The sequence below is a fragment of the Neovison vison genome, chromosome 11, assembly GCF_020171115.1.
Source record: "Neovison vison isolate M4711 chromosome 11, ASM_NN_V1, whole genome shotgun sequence".
Classification (NCBI taxonomy): Eukaryota; Metazoa; Chordata; class Mammalia; order Carnivora; family Mustelidae; genus Neogale; species Neogale vison.
In genome coordinates this window covers 170055191-170062755 of record NC_058101.1, presented here as the reverse complement: position 1 = coordinate 170062755, position 7565 = coordinate 170055191, and positions in this window count along the sequence as shown.

Here is a 7565-nt window from a genome sequence, read left to right as displayed (position 1 = left end):
TGTGTCTGATAGCCATTTCTATGTCTTGATTGGAGAAGTGTCTGTTCATATCTTCTTCCCATTTTTTGATGTGTTTGCCTGTTTCGTGTGTGTTGAGTTTGAGGAGATCATCATAGATCCTGGATATCAACCTTTTGTCTGTACTGTCATTTGCAAATATCTTCTCCCATTCCGTGGGTTGCCTCCTTGTTTTTTTGACTGTTTCCTTTGCTGTGCAGAAGCTTTTGATTTTGATGAAGTCCCAGAAGTTTATTTTCGCTTTTGTTTCCTTTGCCTTTGGAGACGTATCTTGACAGAAGTTGCTGTGGCTGATATCAAAGAGATTATTGCCTATGTTCTCCTCTAGGATTCTGATGGATTCCTGTCTACGTTGAGGTCTTTTATTCATTTTGATTTTATCTTTGTGTACGGTGTAAGAGAATGGTAGAGTTTCATTCTTCTCCATATAGCTCTCCAGTTTACCCAGCACCATTTATTGAAGAGACTGACTTTTTTCCACTGTATATTTTTTCCTGTTTTTCGAAGATTAATTGACCATAGAGTAGAGGGTCCATATCTGTGCTCTCTACTCTGTTCCACTGGTCTATGTGTCTGTTTTTATGCCAGTACCATGCTGTCTTGGTGATCACAGCTTTGTAATAAAGCTTGAAATCAGGTAAGGTGATGCTGCCAGCTTTATTTTTGTTTTTCAACATTTCCTTAGCGATTCGGGGTCTCTTCTGATTCCATACAAATTTTAGGATTATTTGCTCCAGCTCTTTGAAGAATACTGGTGAAATTTTGATTGGAATGGCATTAAAAGTATAGATTGCTCTAGGCAGTATAGACATTTTAACAATGTTTATTCTTCCGATCCAAGAGCATGGAATGGTCTTCCATCTATTTTTGTCTTCTTCAATTTCTTTCATGAGTGTTCTGTAGTTCCTCAAGTACAGATCCTTTACCTCTTTGGTTAGGTTTATTCCCAGGTATCTTATGGTTCTTGGTGGTGCTATAATTCCAGGACTTTATTTTCATTCTGTTAGAAAAAAAAATTGACTATTTGCACTTTGCTTTTTTCATGTAAAAAAGTCTTAGGTTACAAAACTAAGAGCTGAGAAAAGGCAATTCAGTTCTTATGTGTCTAATTTTTGAACACTTTTAAAAAATTTTTGGCAATATCTGAATATTTTTTAAACACTGGAAATACTTTCAGTGTGAGTATAATAATAAAAAGAATAGAAATGTTCTACAATAATAAATAGGACTTTTAACAACAATTATCTTTCTATGTTAGTAAAGAATATTAAAGACTAGGCCAAAACCAAAATGGACTAAAAATGATGAAAGGAAAAAAAAATCTGTGTACTAACCTATAGCTTGATCTGCTTACATATTTATAAATTAATTTTAATCTTATAATCCCCTATTGGGGATATATTGGTGGTGAGCTATTTGTACAATCACAATTGATTCTAGCCATACTTATCCTCATGAAAACATATTGCATGAAAATATAGACCTTGGAAAACCTAAAGTGTAATCTCCTTATATATCTTATGATTTACTCCATAAATCAAATGAATCACTTCTGCTTTCAAAATAAAATGGTAGCTCAACCCAGTTTATTCACCCATTCAACAAATATGGACTGTTGTACCTGTCCTGTGTTCAGTATATTAGAAATGTCCTAAGAATAAAAAAAAAAATCAAGCATGGTTTCTGTTCTCACAAACCTTGGAATTTAGTGAAATAAATAGAGTAATTTAGTGAAATAAATTGAGTAATATTTTAAAAACTACTGGTGTAAAGTGCACTTTTACAATTTACTAGTATAAATTGCAACTTTTATAAAAATTCTCAAGAGTAGGTTTGGTATAGCACTGTGAGATCCAGGGCATCTGACTTACTCAGAGAAATTAGTATCTTACTTCAGGAAGGCTAGAGACTTAATTGATATTTGAAGGATGATTAGGAAGAGCAACAAGTCATGGTAAAAACCTGTACAAAAGCACAATGAAAGAAAAGGAAACCAGTATGGAGAAAAATATCAATAGTGAGAATTATTTAGCAAATTCTTTTAGACTGAATACAAATTACAAAATGTAATGAGAAAGGTAAAGGAAAATCTACAAAATGTAGAAATCAGAAGCAACTATAAATATAGACAGATTCTAATTTTAATTAGATTTTTTAGAGTATGAACCCCAAAGAGCCAATGAAATCTTGAGAATTAAAAGCAAAGCTGGAGGCATCATGCTTTCTGATTTCAAACTATATTATAAGATATAGCTATTAATGCAGCATGGTATTGACATAAAAACAGATGACTAGATCAATGCAACAAAAGAGAGAGCCTAGAAATAAGCTATGTAAATGTGGTCAATTAATTTATGACAAAGGAGCCAAGAATACACAGTGGGGGATGAGGAGTCACTTCAATAAATGGTATTGGGAAAACTAGACAACTACAAGCAAAAGAATGAAGTCTGACCACTATCTGATACCACACATAAAAATTAACTCAAAATGGATTTAAGACTTGAACATAAGACCTAAAGTCATAAAACTTGTAGAAGAAAGCATAGGTAGTAAGCTATTTGACAGGTGTTAGCAATGATTTTTTAATCTAACACCAAAAGCAAAAACAACATAAGCAAAGGTAAACAGGTGTGAATACATTATATCTAAAACCTTTTGCACAGAAGACAAAACCATCAACAAAATGAAAAGACATCCTACTGAATGGGAGCAAATTTTGCAAATTATATATCTGATAAGGGGCGAATATCCCATATATGTAAAGGTTCAAGCATCTTAATAGTGAGAAAAGTGGGCAGATGGTCTGAATAAGCCTTTATCCAAAGAAGACATACAGATAGCCAACTGGCACATGCAAAGATGAATCATTAATCATCAGGGACATGCAAATCAAAACCACAATGAGGTATCACGTCACGCCTATCAGAATGGCTAGATAAAAAAGACAAGAAATAACAAGTGTCAGTGAGAATGAGGAGGAAATGGAAACTTCACACACACTTGTTGCGCATGTAAATTGGCACAACCACTGTGGAAAACAGTCTGGAGTTTCCTCAAAAAATTAAAAATAGAAATACCATATGATTCAGTAATTCCACTATTGGGTATTTGTTCATTATTTACAAATAACCAAGATATGGAATCACCCCCCTTAATATCCGTGGATACATGAATGAATAAAGATGTGGTATGTATTACAATGGGATATTACTCAGCCATAAAAATGAATGAGAGTTTACCATTTGCAACAACATGGATGGACCTAAAGGGTATTATGCTACATGAGATAAGTCAGACAGTGAAAAACAAATACCATATAATTTCACTTATAAGAAGAATCTAAAAACCAACCAAACAAATCAAACAGACTCTTAAATACAGAAAACAAGCTGGTGGTTATCAGAAGGGAGAAGAGTGGGGGATGAGCAAATAAATAAAGGGACTGAGAGATACCAAATTCCAGTTACGGGGTGCCTAGGTTGATCAGTCAGTTAAAGGTCTGCCTTTGGCTCAAGTATCTGAGAGTCTTGGGATGGAGCCTTGCATCAGGCTCCTTGCTCTGACGGGAGCTTGCTTCTCCCTCTCCCTCTGCCTGAAGATACCCCTGTTTGTGTTCTTTCTCTCTCTCTCTCTGTCACATAAATAAATAAATAATAAAATCTTTGAAAGAAAATCCGGATATAAAATAAGTAAGCCATGAGATGAAAAGTTTAGCATAAATGATACAATCAATAATATTGTACTGACATTGTATGGTGACAGATAGCAAGTACACTTATCATGGTAAGCATTGAGTAATGGATACAATTATTGAATCAATAACCTGAAACTAATATACCATTGTATGTCAATTTTACTTCAACAACAAAAAATGTAGACTAGATTTTGATATATGGCTTGACAGAGGTCCTGGGAATGCTCATGTTCTCTTTGTTAATGGTGCCTCTTGTGTGTGTGTGTGTGTGTGTGTGTGTGTGTGTGTGTGTGTGTGAAAGAGAGACAGAGACTGAGACAGAGAGACAGAGGGAGAAAGAGATGGAGTCAGAGTTAAGGAGAAAAATAGCAAATGTGAAACAAAGTACCAAAAAAAGTGTGAATGTTATATACTTTTCATAGAGGGATTTTTTTTTTTTAGTTTTAAATTCAAATTAATGAGACTACATTGTTCTTTTCCCCCTTTTCAATATATTTTCCTTAAACAGCAGTTGCATGTTTTCCTTTTGGCAAAAGTAGAGATGTAATATATTCTATCAGGTGACCATATTAAATATTTGATTTTCTTCCCAATGACTCCTTTTTCTAAGATGTTATACTACAAATAAATATTAATAATTGTCCTCAACACTAAAGTTGAAATTTTTCTCCACATCACATTTATCTTCCATTCTGAAAAATAGTGTTTGATTCCTTTATTATCTGCTACTGTTTGTCATAAATAAGACATATTTGTATAGAAGAGAATTCATACACTGTCTGCCAAGTTTCATTGAGAAAGATAGATATACAATGCAAGTTTTCAGTTAATCCAGTCAGTCAGGCTGTATAGCTGAGTTGGAGATTTCATTTCTCTTATTTCAGAAAGCAATTATTACTATGTGAAATATAAAGATTTTAATTAATTATAGAAAGTACTCATTATTTCCCATATTTTTTTAAAATTTTAAATTCAATTAGGCAACATATAGTACATCTTTTGTTTTTGGTGTAGTGTTCAATGATTCATTATTTGTGTTAACACCCATTGCTCATCATATCACATGTCCTCCTTAATGGCCATCACCCAGTTTACAACTTGACTATTGAGTATGTATTTGTGTTATTTAATAACATATCGTTCTTATCAAATTGTTACACAATGTTTTCTTTCACACATTTTTTTCTGTGAAGTAGAATATGCAGACTCTGCTACAATTATTTGAGAGTTCATAAAATACGTTAAATTATAGCCATACTTATCATTATGATAAATGGGAAGATAACATAGACTTAATTCACTACAAATATTTAGCTCTAAAACATTGATGATGTGTCCTGTAGATATATGTCTAGATATAATTTTAATGTACTGCTATATAGTCTATATTATTCTATTGGTTAATATTTATTATAATAATAATAAAATTGAATTACTAACATTTTTCACTTGAAATTTATTTTTTTTTCTAATTCACACTATCTTTTTTTTTAGTTCAGGTATATAAAATAATTCTATCAATCTAAGTGTTCTCCTTTGATGCAGAAGTTGTGTGCGTGCTTTAGCTCAGGTTGCCATAACAAAATACTGTAGACTGGGTGGATTAAACAACAGAAATTTATTTTCTCACAGTTCTGGAAGATGGAATTCTGAGACTTTGGGATGCCAGCATGGTTGAGTTTTGGTGAGCACCCTCTTCCTGCTTTGTTCTCACATGGCAAAGAGAAAGGAAGCAAGCTCTCTGGTGTCTCTTTTTAAAAGGACGATATTCTTATTGTGAGGGTCCACCCTAATGAGGTCATCTAAATCCCAAAGGCCACCTCTCCATCACATGGGGATAGGGCTTCAACACATGAATTTTAAAGGGACACAATTCAGTTCTTAGCACATGCATTTTTTTAAATTTTTTTCAATGTATTTATTTTCAGAAAAACATTATTCATTATTTTTTCACCACACCCAGTGCTCCATGCAAGCCATGCCCTCTATAATACCCACCACCTGGTACCCCAACCTCCCACCCCCCCACCACTTCAAAACCCTCAGATCAGCACACGCATTTTTTAAAATTTATTTAACAAATATTTATGTAGTACCTATGTACTGGGTGCTCTTTTATGCTTAAGCTCATTTTTTTTTCTCAGGAATATTCCTATTTTCCAAGTACACAGGCTTTTGTTATACTTGACTAAATTTCAGCAAAACACAGATGAGTAAAAAGAAACTTCATATTTCCTCTTCTTCACATTAAAACAAAACAAAACAAAACAAATGACATGTACGGTTGTATACTATGAACAGTGCATTATAATAGAAACTTTAATATCTGTACATATTTATATTTATATAACTATGACCAAGCAACTTGAGTATATTCAATTTGAATATATTCAACTCAACTCTGAAGTTACTGAACTCATATATGAATATAACAGCATGTAAACTATATTAGGAATTAAAATGTAAATATTCTTGTTTGTATTGAAGAATGATAAATACTTATCATCCTTATATTATCTAAAATAAAACAATTATTATCTAATATATACATTTATTATATTATCTAATATAATAAAAGGTTATTGAGCACAAAAAATATCTATAAACATTCTAGGTCTATAATTTATTTTACCATTACTTTTACTTGCCAGAAATGTACCTACAAGTCAGATTTCAGAATTGAATTAGAAATTCTTTTTGATCTCTTGGAATAAAACTGTCTATTTGATATAAGAATAGATTACTTCACTATAATTAATGATAATTATAAAAACTGCAAGAAAAGCTGAACTGTTTTTCTCTTGATTTTTTTTACAGTATAACAAACATTAAAAGTTTTAGCATAATAGTTACAAGAACAGAATAGTTTGGAATTGAGATAGTTGGGGTTTATATTCTCTCTAAAATTTACAAGCTGACCATTGGAATATTACATAAGTCTCTTTGCTCATTTTCTTCATCTTTAAAATTAAAATTATAAAATATAATACTTATTATTCTCTGTATTTGTTTCCTATTGCTGCTCAATAAATAGCTACTAATTTGGTGGCTTAAACACAAATTTATCTTAAGATTCTAAAGATCAGAAACCTGATGACCTCACTGGACAGAATCAAGCTGTCAGCAGGGCTGTTTCTTTCTGGAAGCCCTAGGAAATAATCCCTTTCCTTAACCATTCCTAGTTTCTAGGGACTCTTGCCTGTGGTATCATTCTGCCTTCTAAGTCAGGAATACCACGTTGAGCCCTTAGAAAAAAATCACTCCAAATTTGCTTCCCATTACATTGTTCCTACTTCTTCCATCTGACATATTTAAAGAACACTTGTGGTTACATTGGGTTTACCTGGGTAATCTAGTATAATCTATTTATCTTCTGATTAACACTCTTAATTTTATCTGCAACCTTAATTGCCCCTCATCATATAACATAAAATATTTACAATTCTCAGGAGGCTTGGAATATGCACATCTTGGGTGGGGAGGGTATTTTATTCTGCCAACCACATATACATTCCACATGGCAGAAGCTATACTATATCCTTCTGAGAATTAAAACTCATAAATTAAAGTTATGGAGTATGCACTTCATCTTCACAGGAACCTATATTTATGGTATTATTATCTTCACTTTACAGACTATTCAACTGAACATAATATTAATAAGTGCCTCAGAATATCACATCTAAATATAGAGATAGTGTCAGTATTAAATGATATATACAAAATTCTCAATTAGGCTTTAGCACTCAGTACATCTTTTTTTTTAAGATTTTATTTATTTATTTGACAGATAGATATCACAAGCAGGCAGAGAGGAAGGCAGAGAGAGAGAGAGAGAGGAGGAAGCAGG